Genomic DNA, 16,258 nt, shown 5'->3' on the forward strand with positions numbered 1-16,258 from the left:
CAAGGTATGATGGATTTTTTTTCTCACACACTGCTGCACTTCCTGTGCCAAGCTTATTCAGTCTTGTGTACACAGCTCTAAATGCAAAAGATGAATCATATTTTAATATTAGAATCTGCTTTTGAAAGCGAGGCCTCACATGCCATACTTTTTTACAGAGCTATATCTCATAGGATGATTAGTTCGTCCTCCTCCATGCTTCTTGCATTACTTTTTCTGGCTTTGATGGTGCAGCCCATGATGTTAGAGCAGTCAGTCCACCTTTCTGCTTCCATTAGCAGAGATATATTTTACTGTCCCTTTCATTATACCACAGCCATTCTTACTCTCTGAGTCATGGGTGCCATAAAGACAAAAACAGTAAAGCAAGGGGAAAAGGAGTGTACAGGTGGAGATAAATGAGCAGATCCGATCTTCTCTGTGTGCAGAGAAGGGGGGTTTAAAATATGAACGGGAAAAAACAACCAAAGACAGAGAGATATAGATAATAAAATAGGAATGAGCAGACAGAGTAACAGAAGAGCATGGAGATAGCAAAGTAATAGGCTGTAAGTGTTTCTTAAAAAGTATGAGGTACATGAAGAAATATTAGACAACTAAAAATTTTACAAATTATGAATTCACCTTTAGAGATGATACTGTCATATGATTTTGCATTTCAGTTTTGTGTTACTTTGTATTTTTGTTAATTTTTAGATGTGGGCAATTTCCTGTTCAGTTATTGTCATCTCAGTATTTCCCCTGTTTGGTTATTGATATTTGTTTTTGGGTATCATACTTGGTATTTGTTTGTGGTCTGTTCATTTATTTTCCCCAATATCTGTGTATTCATTGTATAATTTCTTGGCTTTCTCTATTTCACCAACTTTAGCTTCCCTTCATTGGCTTCCTGTTAATCGAGAAAATAATTTAAAATTCTCCTTCTCACTTAGAAAGTCCTTAATAATCAAGCTCCATCATATATCAGAGCTCTGATTAACCCGTATGTTCCTAACAGAGCACTTCACTCTCAGACTGGAGGTCTACTGGTGGTTCCCTAGAGTCTATAGAAGTAGAATGGAAGGCAGATCCTTCAGCTATGAGGCTCCTCTCCTGTGGAACCAACTCCCAGTTTTGGTCCGTGAGGCAGACACCGCGTGTGCTTGTAAGACTAGGCTTAAAACTATCCTTTTTGACAGACCTTATAGTTAGAGTGGCTTAGTTTACACTGAGCTATCTCTATAGTTATGCTGCTATAGGTTTAGGCTGCTGGAGGACATCATAGTCTATTTCTCCCACTCTGCTGTGTTCTCCTACTGTTTTCCAATTTGCATTGCTTGTTGTCATTTCAGCTTTTAACTTTTTGTTCTCTCTTTTTTTTTCTGCATAGTAGGTACACCTGGTCTGGCCTTCTGTTAGCTGTGACATCATCCAGGGAAGATAGATCACCCACTATTACCATATAATGTAGAACAGATTCCTGGATCAATGTGTGTTTCTGTGCTTTTTTTGTCTTTATTTTTGTGTCTCTGGTCTGTCTTCTCTAACCCACAGTAGGTCGAGGCAGATGACCGTTCACACTGAGCCTGGTTCTGCTGGAGGTTTTTCCTTCCCGTTAAATGGGAGTTTTTCTTTCCACTGCCGCTTCATGCTTGCTCAGTATGAGGGATTGCTGCAAAGCCATGGAAAATGCAGATGACTGTCCACTGTGGCTCTACGCTTTTTAAGGAGGAGTAAATGCTGCTTGTCAAGACTTCACGCAACCTGAATAGTGATTGGGTATATGGAAATTTTAAAAGAATGGAACCAGAATCACTGTAATTCTAGCAAGAGGGCTGCTGTTTCTTTTTTGTATAGGGCGTTAGCTTTATCCAGATTTCCCAGGCTGTCTCCCTTTTTAAAGTAATATCCTTTACAGGGGGTCCCCCTAACTCTAACTTTAACACGTGCAACTATTGTATTACCCAGTCAGGAACCACAAATGTTTTTAAATACACATTTACCAAATAAAAAGGAAACTCCCAGAAGCAAGGTGTGGTCAGAAAACATTTAATTTATAACAAAGCAAAAAATATACAAAACTAGTGATCAAAATACAAAATCAAGGATTATGATTATGTAAAAATGTGAAGCAGTTCCAAATCATTCTCTTAAAGAGAAAAATTCTCCATCCCGGTAGTCTTCTAAAAATCTTAAAAGACCCCAAAAAGAAGTCCTCTTCCTTAGGGTGTCCACCCTAAGCCTGGGTGGGTACTACCACCCACAAAACCAAAAAAACAAAACTCTAAAACTCTCTCTAATATCAGTGTTCTAAGTTTGTTTTTATAAGAATAAATAAGCATGGTAGATATATGGGGTGGGGGATCAATACATAAAATAAACTGTAGAAAAAAAGTCTCTAAGGCATGAGGGAATTGGTGTCTCGTTACACAGTATGCCATATTTGGACTTCTCCTCTTCCTGGTAACGTCTCTGTCACCCACTCAGATTGCCTTTCATATATGCAGACTCACTCTCCCTTCCTCCTTTTCCCTCAGTTTGTGTCAGAATGGACAGCATCCGCAATGGGTGAAAGTTCCTTCCCGTTCCTAAACACGTGTGAGCTCCTGTACAGCAAATAGGCTGCTAACCTCTGACCCACAGCACACTCTTGTCTGTGTCTCTTAAATGTTGGGTCTTAGCACTAAGATTATTTGTAGTAAAGCTGACAGCAGTTTCCACATTAGGAATTTATTTATTTACCAAAATAGGTCATTTTCTAAATAGCTTTTTCTTTTCTTTTCAGCCACTTGAAATTTCCTGCAATTAGTTACACCCCACACAGCAGTAGAAAACAGGTTACCCCCACTATGGCTCTCAGAAATAATAAAACTGACAGTAACAACCTGCAGATAAAACAGAGACAAGACTGATCAATCTCACCTACCTGAAAGACATCAGTTAGCTCCACTCTCAGCCCTGCTGTGTCGCAATGTTCTTCATGGGGTTATATAAAAGTAATAAACTACTCTAATTATACTAATCAGGAAGCTGTTCCTGTCAAAAACTGTAGTACGCTACAGACTCCAGGATGTCAGCATAGAACCATCAATTCACATTAGGGAGCTAACAGGATTGAATCCTACAAGATGGTATTTACTATTGAGATATGTTCTCATTTTCACTCCCACGAGAATGGAATTCAGACACTCTAAAGAACAGTGTAAATTTTTGAGAATTGTAACTAATGATCCTCATTTTAAAAACAAGGTTATTCTGAATAAGGTAATCAATCACTGGGTAATTCACACATTTTCTGTCTTTATGTGCCCACGTGCAAAGTTTCTTCTTCTTATAATAAAAAATATAATATAGCATAATGTAAAAGTCAATTGTATAATCATTTCTATTTAAACTTTTAAAATTAGCGAATAAAAGTATATTTCCATTTTGATATCCTCCTAGTTTTAAATTCCAACTAAATTTTTCAAGTTTTCACCATGTTTAAAGCAAAACCAGCATGAGTTAACTAAGCTTTTAAGGTAACCATCATCTCCAATGTTGGCATCACTTCAGTGTGAAAATCACTGTTTCTGGTTAATTTTAGAATGGTCAAAATGAAATAGGAAAGCAAGTTTAACCATGGTTACAAACTATATTTCTTGGGCTGCTTGTATATGAAAAAAAATATAATCTTGATTTTTTAACTCACTAATAAAGGAGAAAAATATACAATTATACTTGAGAAATTGCCCTATGCAATATTTACACGAACAGTTTGTAAACTGTTGTTGGATCCAGCTATTACACTGCATTTTACAACAGGATAATTATACCTTGCATGTCATTGTACCAAACCTGCTATAATATTATGAAACACAAAGACAGTGATTAAAGAAAAACAGGAAAAAGCAACCACTCGTGGACAGATTAACTCATTTTGTTTCACTTTATTAGAAAATATCCACACACCATAAAAATTACATGTACAAAACTATAGATTTTGAATTGCTTTATGTACATATACAAAATATAAAGACCCCCCCCCCCTCCCCGAAGGAGAGTAGGAGGAACATATGGGGTGGGGTGAGAGGTGGGGGTCGAGGGGGTGAAGACTATGCATTTACATTTATTGTATTTCCTTCTTTTTTTGTAGTGTGCTTGTTCTAGTATGGGTTTTTAAGATTCTCCATCCAGTTCCTGGTCTACCATTGTACATGCAGTATCAGCTGGGATCTGTGTAACCATCAAGATGCCAACATTTATGGTGACACAGCAGAACAAAAGATAGTGCAAATAGGTACACACATGAGGTTAGTGTATGATATGGCCACAAATATAATTGTTTTTGTCAAACAAAATGAGGGAGATGTTTGTATACAGAAGCCTGGAAAATACTTATAATTGTTTAAAGCAATATTTAAAATATGTATTTAAAGGTGAAACCATTGAGAGATAAAAAAAAAAAGTGAGATTTGTGTAGTTATTACCTATGCTGTATGCATAGCATAGCGGTGGTGGTAATGAAGACGAATTGTGCTCAAATGATGACAGTCATAATGTTATTAACGCAGATTGTGGAGTAATTTATGGTCATACTGCATTTTTTCTTCACATTAAACCATTGTGTGACTTGCAGTGTATGACTTTATGAGTTAACTTCTTCAGTAACAATAATGTGATATACGATATCAATAATGACTGTAGTGATCCGTTACCCTGCTATTCCAGCCTTTTATCTCCAAATCCTTCTTTTTTTATTCTTGGATCCCAGAAACTGGCTTTCCTTCTGGTGACTGGATCTGAAGCAAAAAGAGAGGGCAAAAAATACTTAGCTTGCACACAAATGTTATGTGTTCATCACAGAAGACACAAATCAAAACCTAATGGAGTTTTCTGTAGACTGTAAAAGATATAATTCTGATGCAGAAGTTATTTAGAAAACATACAGTTCAAAACAAAGTTAGTGCAGACATGACTGAATGTGATAATGTTCGACTTATTTTGAAGATTCCTAAGTATTCATCCTTATTTACAAACAGCAGTGCTCATGGCAATCAAAAAGTGTCAGTCCTATGCAAACAGGAGCATTTATCTAATTAACATGAAAAAAGCACTTTTTTTCTTCCTGCTCTGAGTAAAGGTGGATGCTTTTCTTTTCCTTTCTCCTCTCCCTTTCTCCTCACTCCCCTGGATCTTCCCTTCTTCTGCTTCTATTCAAAAAAAGTAAAAAACAAAGCAACTGGACTTGTTTTCCGTAGTTGAAGACATTTCGCTTCCTCTCCAGGAAGCTTTCTCAATTCAAAAAGTCTGGAGTTATGTGCAGTACCAAGCTTTATACTACTGCCAACAAAGGCCTTGTAATGGCTTAGACAGACCCGGCGGCATGGGCGGGCATTGGGGGGCCGTGCCCGCCCTGTGAGCCAGCTGTGCCTGCCCTGCACTGGAAGCTGTCTTTTGTTTTTATATATATACGTCGGAGTGGCCATCGTTCTGTTAGTACTATCTTTGATGTGTCAATCATACAATTTAACCAATCAAATCAACGACTGAAGGCAACATGCTAGCCAATCACAGATGGAGTGGGGCGGGACACTGAGTTATAGCCTTCAGTCGCCGACGCGGTGTTCGGCTGTGGTCACTGTCGGTGTCGGTAGAGCGGGATGGAAATTTGGTCTGATTACCAAACAATTACAAGAAGTGACAACGAAGCAGACAAGAGTGAGCTGGAAGCAGCGCAATTAATTACTGTTTGAAATGTCAGCACTGAAGTCTAAAGTGGAGTAAACATTGACGCTAGGAGGGTTAGCTACGACAGTTAGCAGCACCAGGAGCAGATCTACTAACCTGACAACAGCCAGCTGCATGTATCGCTCCGCCTAGCTCCACTCACATACATCTGGGACACGGCCATAGGCATTGCCTTTACTGAAGGCTGGGCCTTATCAAAACTCCTTGCATATGATTGGATAAGCCACTTGTCTGTCATCTTTATCAACGTGCTATTTCAACCACTCACACCGAAGCTAACCCGTGACGCTGATGAGACCGACGCGGAAAAAAAAAAAACTTTTATTTTTTTTTTTATGTGTTTGCGGCTGTAGTGCAGGGTTTCCCGCAGCGCTATCTTGGCGAGGCGGCCGCGGAAAACGTGTCGTCCACCCCCCCGCTCCGCGAGCCGGTCCGCGGAAAACGTGTCGTCCACCACCCACCCCCCCCCCCCCGCTCCGCGAGCCGAGGCGCTAAGAAGAGGGGGGAAGACAGCCGGCAAAGCGCCGCGGGTCGGAGTCGATCCCGGGCTGACCGCCCGAGCCGTTCTCTGATGTTGTTTTAATGAAACAATATTAGGTAGATTGGACAACACGGAAGAAATAGCAGCATCAATGCTAACGCTTGCTTCCTCGATGCGAGCCGCCATTGTTGTTGGAATCTCACGGTGGCTTCTCCACTACGTCACATCCATGAAACACCCGCCCTGCGTCCTGATTGGCCAGACCAAAAATTTGGTTGGGGAAATCATTTTCAATGAGCCGTGTCCCAGATGTATGTGAGTGGAGCTAGGCGGAGCGATACATGCAGCTGGCTGTTGTCAGGTTACAGATCTACTGCCAAATTGGAGAAACTTGGGTTACTTGCAGACAGAAGGGAACTCTGCTTTGTTCTGCTCCTTGCGCTCCATACCTGCTGTAATTACAGAACCTCTTAGTGTGAATTTTTACTTCAGTCAGTGTTCAGCCTGATCTCATGCTAATAAGCGTGTAGCTTATGCTGGACTTTGAGTCAAGACACAGCACTACAGGTTACCCTATCTCACTGATAGTTTCCAGTAACCCAACATAAAACCTGCTCAACTTAAAAGAAAAAAAAAGCCCAAATCTCAAACTCTCACATTAAAAGCACAGAACTATTAAACACATAAGAACTATTAAACATAAGAATATGCCATTAGCACACAACTGCACTGAAGCAAAGAAAAAAACTGTGCATACGGCCTCCGAACAAAATATGCAATCAGACAACCAAATAACACACACGATCTCTTTAACAATCATGATATATCAACCGGAAAAAAAAATATTTATAAATAGCTTCCCAACATGAGTTGTAAATCTACCTTAATATAAACTTAATTTCTCTCAGTATAGGTCAATTAAACATATCTCTTACACGCAGTCATGAAATATTTTTAAGTTGATAAGTAGAACTCAACCCCTCCTGGGCGTTTACACTGACCAAACACTTGATTAACCATTATTCTTTTCTTGTTTTATCATACCAATCAATATTATTCATTATATCTACTATTCAATGATGATGTCAGATCGACAGATTCAACTTATTTAAAAAAATAAATTGACCAGTATGAGTTGTAGGAGATGGCATTTTATTAAAATGTTTTGGTTTCCTGTCCGACGTTGACAACTATTTTGATATATTTTGTTAGTAATTCTTTCTAAAAGCCCAACAAATGTTGTGAAAAGCTTCCCAATTTTTTTACAACCTGCCCATTAACTATTTTTGTTCCAGCTAATTGGAACAAAAATTAGGCTTTTGTGTTCAAAAGCCTAATTGGTTGGAAGCCTGCCTAATTTGACAAAACTGACTACACTATTGCTATATATATATATATATATATATATATATATATATATATATATATAAAGTAATAAATAAGTAATAAAAAACTTTTTAAAGTGTGCCGCCATAAAAAAAATGGAATGCCCCCCCTGTGATTTGTTTCTGCAGCCGGGTCTGGGCTTAGATAACGTGCAAATTCAACCATGTTATCTAAGCTATGGTTGAATTTGCATGTTATCTAAAAAAAAATAAAATAAAAATAAAAATTTGGTTGAAAAAATTACATTTTCTCAACGAGAAGATTGGGTGAAGGAGAGCCCCTGTTCCCGATGGGACATGTCCAGCTGTACACACGGAGGACTCCTGGGAGGAGGATCATGTGTCTGTCCATTTTGTCGGTTGAGGATGTTGAAAATGCAGTCAAAATTGGATTTATGATAACAGGATTTTTGCCTTTTGGAGCTGGCGGTTACCTAGAGTATCGGGAAATTCTGAAAATGTTGGCAACTGTTTTGGCCCATGTCAAGGCTGCCTGAATTATGTGAGGGACATGTTTGCTACCAGCACTCAGACTAACATGCTGTGTAAGCAGATCTACAGGCCAGCTGTGATTCCTGAACTTGCTGGCAGAATGGAATTGATCTTGGAGAAAGCTGGAAGCTTGGCTTTTGGCAGAGTGACCACAGCTTTGGCTGTTTTGGAGTCACCATTGAGATGTAGCAGGGATTGTGAAGGCAGACAGAAAAACAAGAGTCTGTCTGTCCAAAACAAATCTGGCCTCCCTGTCAGCCTTGAAAGGCAAACAATCTTAATTTATCCTGGATGTTATGTAAACAAGGTGCTCTGTGACATCTGTGACCTGAACCAGAGAGCTACTGTACTGCCTGATAACGTTCCATCATTATCAGACTGTGGCCAGACATCGCCACCAGTGTGCTTTTTCCCTTAATCTGCTTGCCATTTTAGCTGTAGTTTAGAAAGGTAAGATCAGAGGCCTCAAGTTGTAACTTTATTTGTTAATGTATGAATAGAAACAATTAAGCTTAGAATTTTTTCTGATGAATCTCATTCCAGTGAAACTTTATTATGGATAGAAACAATTCTCCCATTTTAGCTGTGGTTCAGAAAGGTCAGATCAGAGACTTTAAGTTGTAGCTTTGAAGACTTTGTTAATGTATGAATAGAAGCAATTAAGTTTTGAATTTTTAGTGATGAAGCTTGTTCATGTGAAACATTGAAGCAAAATAAGTTATTATAGAGGTAGCTTTCGAAAAGTTGGACAAAATTAATTTAGATCAGAAACCCCCAAGGATATACTTAATTGTTTCTATTCCTAAATCTGTGATTTTACACCTTTTTGTTAATGTATGAAAGAAGTCTACTCAATGATTCACTTAGCTTATTCATTTGTCAATGTAATGTTTGTCTGTTGTAACGTAAAAGTTTCCTCCGTAATGTTTTTCTGCTCATGTATAGCACTTTGAATCGTCTTGTTACTGAAAAGTGCTATGTAAATAAACTTGCCCTGCCTAAATAATACATATGGTTTCTTTGTCAGTTTTAAAATGTGTAAGCCATTGCAAATTTTTCAGTACACATTAAGACTATTTTATCTTTCTCAACAACATTTACTTCTGTGCAATGTTTCAGTTTGATAAAAGAATTAAAGAATCAAAAACTGTAAAGTATACTTCAGGACTCCCCGACTTCAAAACCATTATTACAAAGGTAAACCAATTAACACATAAACAGATATGCTTATCTAGCACTATATGAAATAAGGCTCCTCAAATATACTGCAGTTCAACTGTCTGCCAAAGTAGTATGTTTTTTAAACACACACCTTACTCTCATCATTACTTCAGTGTGAAATTTATAAAAAACTTTACAACTGTCCAACTTTTATAAACTTGAGGAATGTGAACCTTCACTTACAAAGCTCCAAATCCCCACAAATTATTTCACAAGTTACACGAAAAACCAATCTGGTAAACCTTTCTTTTAACAAATTCTGTTAAGTGGCCATTGATTTATAGAAGATTTTAATGTGAGTCAGTTGGTTAGCCCTCCTCCTCTTCGTTAATCTTTTCCCAAAATGAAGATTGCAAATAATTTTTTTTTAAAGCTACCCAGTGAGTCTGTAGGTCAAAAGGCCATAAAATATATACCTTCTTGACTTTATATTTTAATTTTTATCCTAAGATAGGATTTGGAATTAAAGTTATGACATCATGGCATTCGTTATTGAGACCCTTTTGCAGGCAACAACTATGGACAACTGAAGACTGTTAAAATTATTTATTAATACAAGAACAGGGGATGTTTGTCTTTGAATCTAGAGGTTGCTCTAAGATGACCCAAAGAAGGAAAGGTAACACATCCATCTTTTGGCAAGGATCTTCTTATTTTGTCCGGATGTTTTCTGGAGGGATGATTTTGTTTAGTTCCATGTCTAAGGCAGTGCTGAATGTCAATACGGAAATATGTGATAACTGAATAAGAAAAAGAGGACAGGTTAGGCGAAGGTTGGTATCTGAGGGACACTTCAAATGGAAACAGAGGGGAGGCAGCAGAGATGTGAGTTAGATAAGTATTCACCCAGATAAGGCAATTACTCCAGGTGGTAGGGTTACAGGGAAAAAAAGCACAGTGGATTGTGTTCTATAGCTCCTTGTTCATCCTCTCAAATTGTTTGTTAGTTTGGGTAGGGTGAACTCCAGATGAGAGCCAAAATTTGATACCTAAGTGTGAACAAAAATCCTTCCAGACTTGGGCCATGAATTGGGAACAAGGATCAAATAGCATTTTAGAAGGGATGCTGTGGTGTCTGATGACATGATGGATGAGTAACTTAGCAGTGAAAGCAGAGAATGGGAGTTTGGAATGTGCAATAACATAACAAGCTTGGAGAAATGGTGTATGATGGTAAGACTGACCGATTTGTTATTGGAGAGGGGGAAACCTGTGACAAACTCTAGGGTTATGTGTGACCAGGGATGGCTGGGGAGAAAAAGATGAAGGAGACCAAAAGGGGTGAATGAGAATTATTTTTTTTCCGCACGGATGGAACAGGCTGAGACACAGTCTTGCAGGACTCCTCTTCTCAAGGGGCGACGGAAAAAGAGGAAAATGTGATCCGAAGGGGCTAGGTACATAGCAGTGTTGGCACCCCCTATAATGATGTGCAGTCCCCTAGGGGCCATGGTGGCCATAGTGGCTTTAAACTTACTATTTGATTTTATCCTCTATGACTGATTGTACAATACTGTACTATCTGCATTAAATTAAATCCTTTCATTTTGGCAATACATCCTGCTGCAACAATTACTTCATATTGTCCAGTGGTGGCCACAGCTAACAAAAAATTTGCTTCAGCAATTGATATTCCACCAACACAAATATTAGCTTTACTGCCATCAAACAAAACTAGAACTACTGATAATAAGCAGATGTCGCAACACTGCTGGAACCCTGGAACACAGTGCTGAGTATTTCTGGATGTCCCTTTTTACCCTCTGTCATCAGACTCTTTAATAAACGTGCAATAAATCATGACTTTTTTGGTTACTTCGGTTAAAATATTGGTATATTTCATGTGCCCTGTTTTTTAATTGAACAGCATAAATAAAAATCGGTTTCATCAATGCTGTGTAGAAACACGTTTTACCATCCATAACTTGCTAGTTAAATGTCCCACAAGGAATGCTATAGGATAGGCAGTAAACTGGCTGGTGTTTTGTATGGAAATGTTGGAAAAAATTTAAATCAGTCCCACTGAGCCATGCAGCAACCCAAAAGCCCAGCTCTGAGTCGAGTCTCCTTCCACTTCATGCAGCACCAGTAATGAAACCAAAAAGCTCAGTTGCACTGCTAATTAAAGGGTTAAGGTAACAGCAGCGCACTGTTTACAGAAGAAGAAAAAAAAATACACGGACACTGGTATCTCTGTTTTTGAGTGATGGGAGCCAATAATAAGACCACATCGTGGGGTTAGGGTTAGAAAGGTATCCCTAACCCATGAGAAAGGTAAGAATAAAACAGTACAGCTATTAACAATGTTCTTTTGTTGGGCCTTGACTGCTATTCTTATGGACATGTCTGCCTGGATGTGTATTTAGAGGCACTACAGCGACAATAACGGCGGATGAATATTTTGAACGTTGTTATCGTACTTACAGGAATCGAAAGAAAATAAAGTGGACGCTAACCGTCCACAAACAGTTGCTAAACTTACCGTGAACGATATTGTGATGAACTCAATGTTAACACTGCAAATATCTGTTTTTGGATTGCCTGTGCCCACCACTGCTATTGTCTTACACTTAACTTTCTTGTACATACAAAAAGTCTTCTTTGGTTCAAACTGACAAGGCTCTGGCCCACTAGGCTCCAGAAAACCTCCCTCATCCTCCGGTGATGAGGGGTTGAGAAATCCTCCACCTAAAAGACCTATGCATGGCATAACTACCAGCACCACCACGCACAAGAAGCTATGGTGCCATCTCTGCCAGCTTCACGCATTGTCACATCGCAATGCTATGCACCTTAGAGAATTCCCCCAAACGTAAGTTTGGGGGAATTCATAGGATCCTTCACTGAGCAAGTTCATTTGTACTGACATCAAAGGGCCCAGAAGATTCAAGGGGCACAGATTTTTAAATGCTATGCTGTTACTACTTATTCTGTGAACAAAAACAGCGCACACATTTTACTGGCATACTTTCTGGGATGAGTATAAGGGCCAAGTTTATGAGTACAAACAGTGATTTTGACTTCTGTTTCAATCACTTGTAGCATAAATAAAGTTTTTTAAAACTTTGATTTAAATAGATCTCTATGAGCTTTACAGACAGGCAGTATTCCCAATTTTTACATCCTCTCATATGCAATGGGTGAACATACCCAGCTGTGCTGTGCTCAGTTTATTTCTTTTAAGCTGACATAGACACACACCAACTCATGCGCAGCCAATTTGTGTGTGTGACAACAACTGTGTCTACTCGTTCTCTGCATTCACACTGGTTAAGTTGAGTACTCCCTCACCCTGTGTTTTTGGAGACAAGTGTATCTATGTCCATGTAAAGTATAAACATCTCTAGCGCTGCAATGGGCTTGCACACTGTCTGCATGGACCTGCAACCCAACACTTTAGTGTGTCAAAAACAACCCAATGCTTCAGTTTGTCAAAATAAGCTAAATAAGCTTTCCTTTTCCCTTTCCTGACCACAACCCCATTTAATCTGCAACAGCTCATCCCAACATTTAGTCCTGCCGCTCAGGCTCTCTTGGCACCGCCCACTTTGGTAGCACTTTTCCAAATTGGTCTGGGGGCTGGGTTATGCTTTTACATTACAAAGTGTTATGCTGCGTCCAGAAAAATTACCTTTTCAGAGTCAAACAGGCATCCAACCCCTCAACTTGGATGCGTGTGTACATAAAAGTGAGGCGTGCTGTCTAGAGCCTCAACGGCCTGACGCCGCATCTGGCAAAGTGGCTCCCATTGAGAGGAGCTACCCTGTTATTTTCTTCTGCTGGACTCTGTAGAACTGAGGATGAAAACAAGAGAGGGGCTTGGCTTCTTATACTGAATAATATAATATAATAGGTGCCATGTCTGAATTCACCAGATAATTCAGACACATTTTGAGTTTGATGAGTTTCACCGCCTACTGCAGGGGCTGCGTATAGACGAGGGTCGCTTTCAGTGCTATTTACGTATCACCCTAGCCCAGTTTGACAACCTGCTGACCAGCATCTCCCACCAGGATAACTACAGGCACCCCATTTCAACTGAAGAGCATCTGTCTCAGGTTAGTGGGCATCATTCAGGAGGCTTGGTGTTACCATTTATCAGTGGTAAGAAGTAAAAATATTTTTCCCCCATACATCACATAACGGAGTTTCTCTGATTGGTTGATGCCCCGCGTCTAGTTGCAAAAGTTCAGATTTAGCTACTCTAGCTTCGGCCGCTCTAGAGGTGCTTAAAGCGTGTCAAGCCAAACGAACAGCATAACATGTGCCGAAAGCTGCAAATGCAAGATGTGCATGACGAACCGCAGAACCTCTCAAAGCCCCCTGATGCACGTCCACCATAGACTTTTCATGTAAACCCGATGCCCTTGATGCTCAACAGGCATTTGGTCTGAACCCAGCATCACATTTTACCAGCATTAATGAAAAGAAGTGAATTTTTGTGGCACAAAAAAAATAAAAGGTCAAGGAAAGTAAAAACAGCTGTGGCTGAAGAATCTAAATTTAAAGTGCCCAGTGAAAGGCCTAAAGCTATGCTCTTTGTACATGTAAACTAAGACACAATCTTAGGGAGAATGACAATCCCTACCTCACTGCTAGGACTAGGTGCAGCTCATGATTTAATTTTTTGAAAAATCAAGGTTTTCTTTCCAATACACTCTCCCAGGCTTCCATGAAACTTTACACTATATCATTCCCGGAAGGGGAAAATTGTTTTGGTAATAGCATGCAATGTTGAATATATATTTAGGAAAATATGTTGTCAAAATACTTCAAAGAGGAAACCTTTTTATCCTAAGACGAGGCAATTAACTAACTTATTTTTTACGTCGGTGTGAAGTTACACAAGTCTAGTGAAGTGTAATATAACTAACAGCAAGCATTTTTTGTTATATTTTCATTATTTACAATGGCTGGGCCTACCATGTTGTTTTATAAGCATGTTTTAAAGCTCATAATAGGTTGCACTTTAAATTCAGGTCAACTCCCAATTGAGATTACTGAAATAAAAGTATGTTTTTAAAAATAATTTCAGAAACTTGTTTTTATGAAACAAAAGGGAAAAAAATTGATTAATTGGCTATTTTTAAAGGCATTTTTTAAACCAGATTTAAAGATTAGTAAGTATTGGTCAGGCATTTAACATTTGAAAAAAGTGCTCACATTTTTAGAAATAAACATGTCACTTTATAGAAATATATTTTTTAAGGACCATTACTTTACTTGGAAATCTATAATCCGTAATCAATCCGTATCGGATCAAAACTAAAATGATTTGGGTAGTGGTCTAAACCCCATAAATTAAACTGAAAATACTCACCGCTAAACACTTACATTTCATCTGCCCTTCATTTACAGATTAAGTCCTATTATATAAAACTGTGTCTTTGGATATCTGTTCATCTGTGCTGGTAAGATCTTTTTTTACTCAGTTAAAAGAGGAAAGAGGGTCACAAAATAAATTCTTTCAAAAATAAACATGCCATCTGTGCGTCCATTGTCATCTATTATTCATAGTACCATGTTTTCTCTCAGAAGAACCAAAGGCACCACACAGCACAATACAGCTGGAGCTCGATACACACTGAGCAATTCGCCACACATCCCACTCACTGTTCTCCTTCTGTTCCCCCTCTGTTCCTATTTCTTCCACCTCTCTTCCGCATCTTCTCTTGCCTGTCATCTTTACACTTCTCCTCATATCCCTCCTCCTCCTCCCATTTCTTTCCTTACTTTTCCCATTTAAACCCTAAAGCTGTTATGTTCCAATTTAAACTGATTGTGATACACAACACTTTTGTTTACAACCACAGCCAGCCTTCAACCTTTCTGCTCACCAATAGTTTTGTTCCCAAAGCAAAATTCTTTGTCTTAAATCACCACTGGAATGTCACTACCTACTAGGTTTTAAAAATAAAAGATATGACTATTAGATTTGCACATACAGCTAAAAGATGTTGCCAATTGTTCTGAACAAAAATAAGGATACTGAATTATCTCTCAAGGCCTTTTGTTGCTGATGGGGGCAAGGCCAGTGAGAAAATCTACAATGCCCAGCAAAAAGATTTGGAATCATAACTCTTTGTAAATGTTCAGTATGTTATTTTACTTAATAGTGAGTAAGGAAATAGATATGATACAAATATGTGTTTATTTAAAGCAAAATATTCTGGCTTTTCCTAGTGAGACTGTTGTAATTATCGACATATGGTTTATCCATATCAAGCAGAAGAAGAAATAAGGATCCCCCTGCCATTTTTTTTTAAAGAAATACTTTACCAAGATAAATTATGCTATAAGAATAAGTTGACTTGATAACTGTTTTTGACGCTTCATATGAAAAAGTGCCATTAGCTAAAGTAGTGCATTTTTTGGACTATAAATTCAAAATCCTTATTTTTTTTTCAAAAATTTATTGTGTGCCTTATAATCAGATGCATCTAATATATGATTACCGTTTTGATTACTGACCGATTTTATGTGGCACAATGCCTTCAATAGATATTCGGTGCATTACAGTACACCGTGTCCCCCTTAGCAGTCTATAAGACTGCCTGGGTGTAACGTCAAAACTAGAATTGCATCATTGTAAGGGCCCCCACATACTCGGGCGTTGCCCACGCGTACTCAAGGCGGACTCTGCGCATACAGGTACGTGTCACACTACAATCTTCTCGGCGGCAAGAAGTCTATACATCAAACTGTTTTATATGTGACACTGAGCTTGATACACTGAGGAACTTCAAGCAGACGGTCGCAAGGACGCACGGCATCACAGTCCCTCTCTGTTCTCACAGACAGGTGTGCGGTGGGAGCTCTAGGATTCCATCCGTTCTGCCGCTCCGTCCCACTGGCAGAAAGTGTGGGAATTGTGGAAATTTGCTGCAAGAAATGTATACAACAGTATGCTCGACTATGAAAAGAAGGAAACGTCCGTGGAGAGTCAACGTGGAGTCCGCCAAGCTCACAG

At 38.9% G+C, this 16,258-nt stretch overlaps 1 protein-coding gene across 2 annotated transcripts in view; it reads right to left on the reverse strand.

Moving 5' to 3' along the window:
- Positions 1–2,088: 2,088 nt before the first annotated feature.
- Positions 2,089–16,258, reverse strand: part of zgc:172282 (leucine-rich repeat and fibronectin type III domain-containing protein 1-like protein) — a 285,696-nt gene continuing 271,526 nt past the window's right edge. Inside the window, exon 12 of one of the 2 annotated variants that reach the window (XM_021310766.2) lies at positions 2,089–4,760. The gene's annotated coding sequence lies outside the window, so the exon portion shown is untranslated. The remainder of the gene's footprint in view (positions 4,761–16,258) is intronic. The other variant, XM_021310767.2, reaches the window with a different exon arrangement.

This window comes from Fundulus heteroclitus, chromosome 18 (genome assembly GCF_011125445.2).
Source record: "Fundulus heteroclitus isolate FHET01 chromosome 18, MU-UCD_Fhet_4.1, whole genome shotgun sequence".
Lineage (NCBI taxonomy): Eukaryota > Metazoa > Chordata > Actinopteri > Cyprinodontiformes > Fundulidae > Fundulus > Fundulus heteroclitus.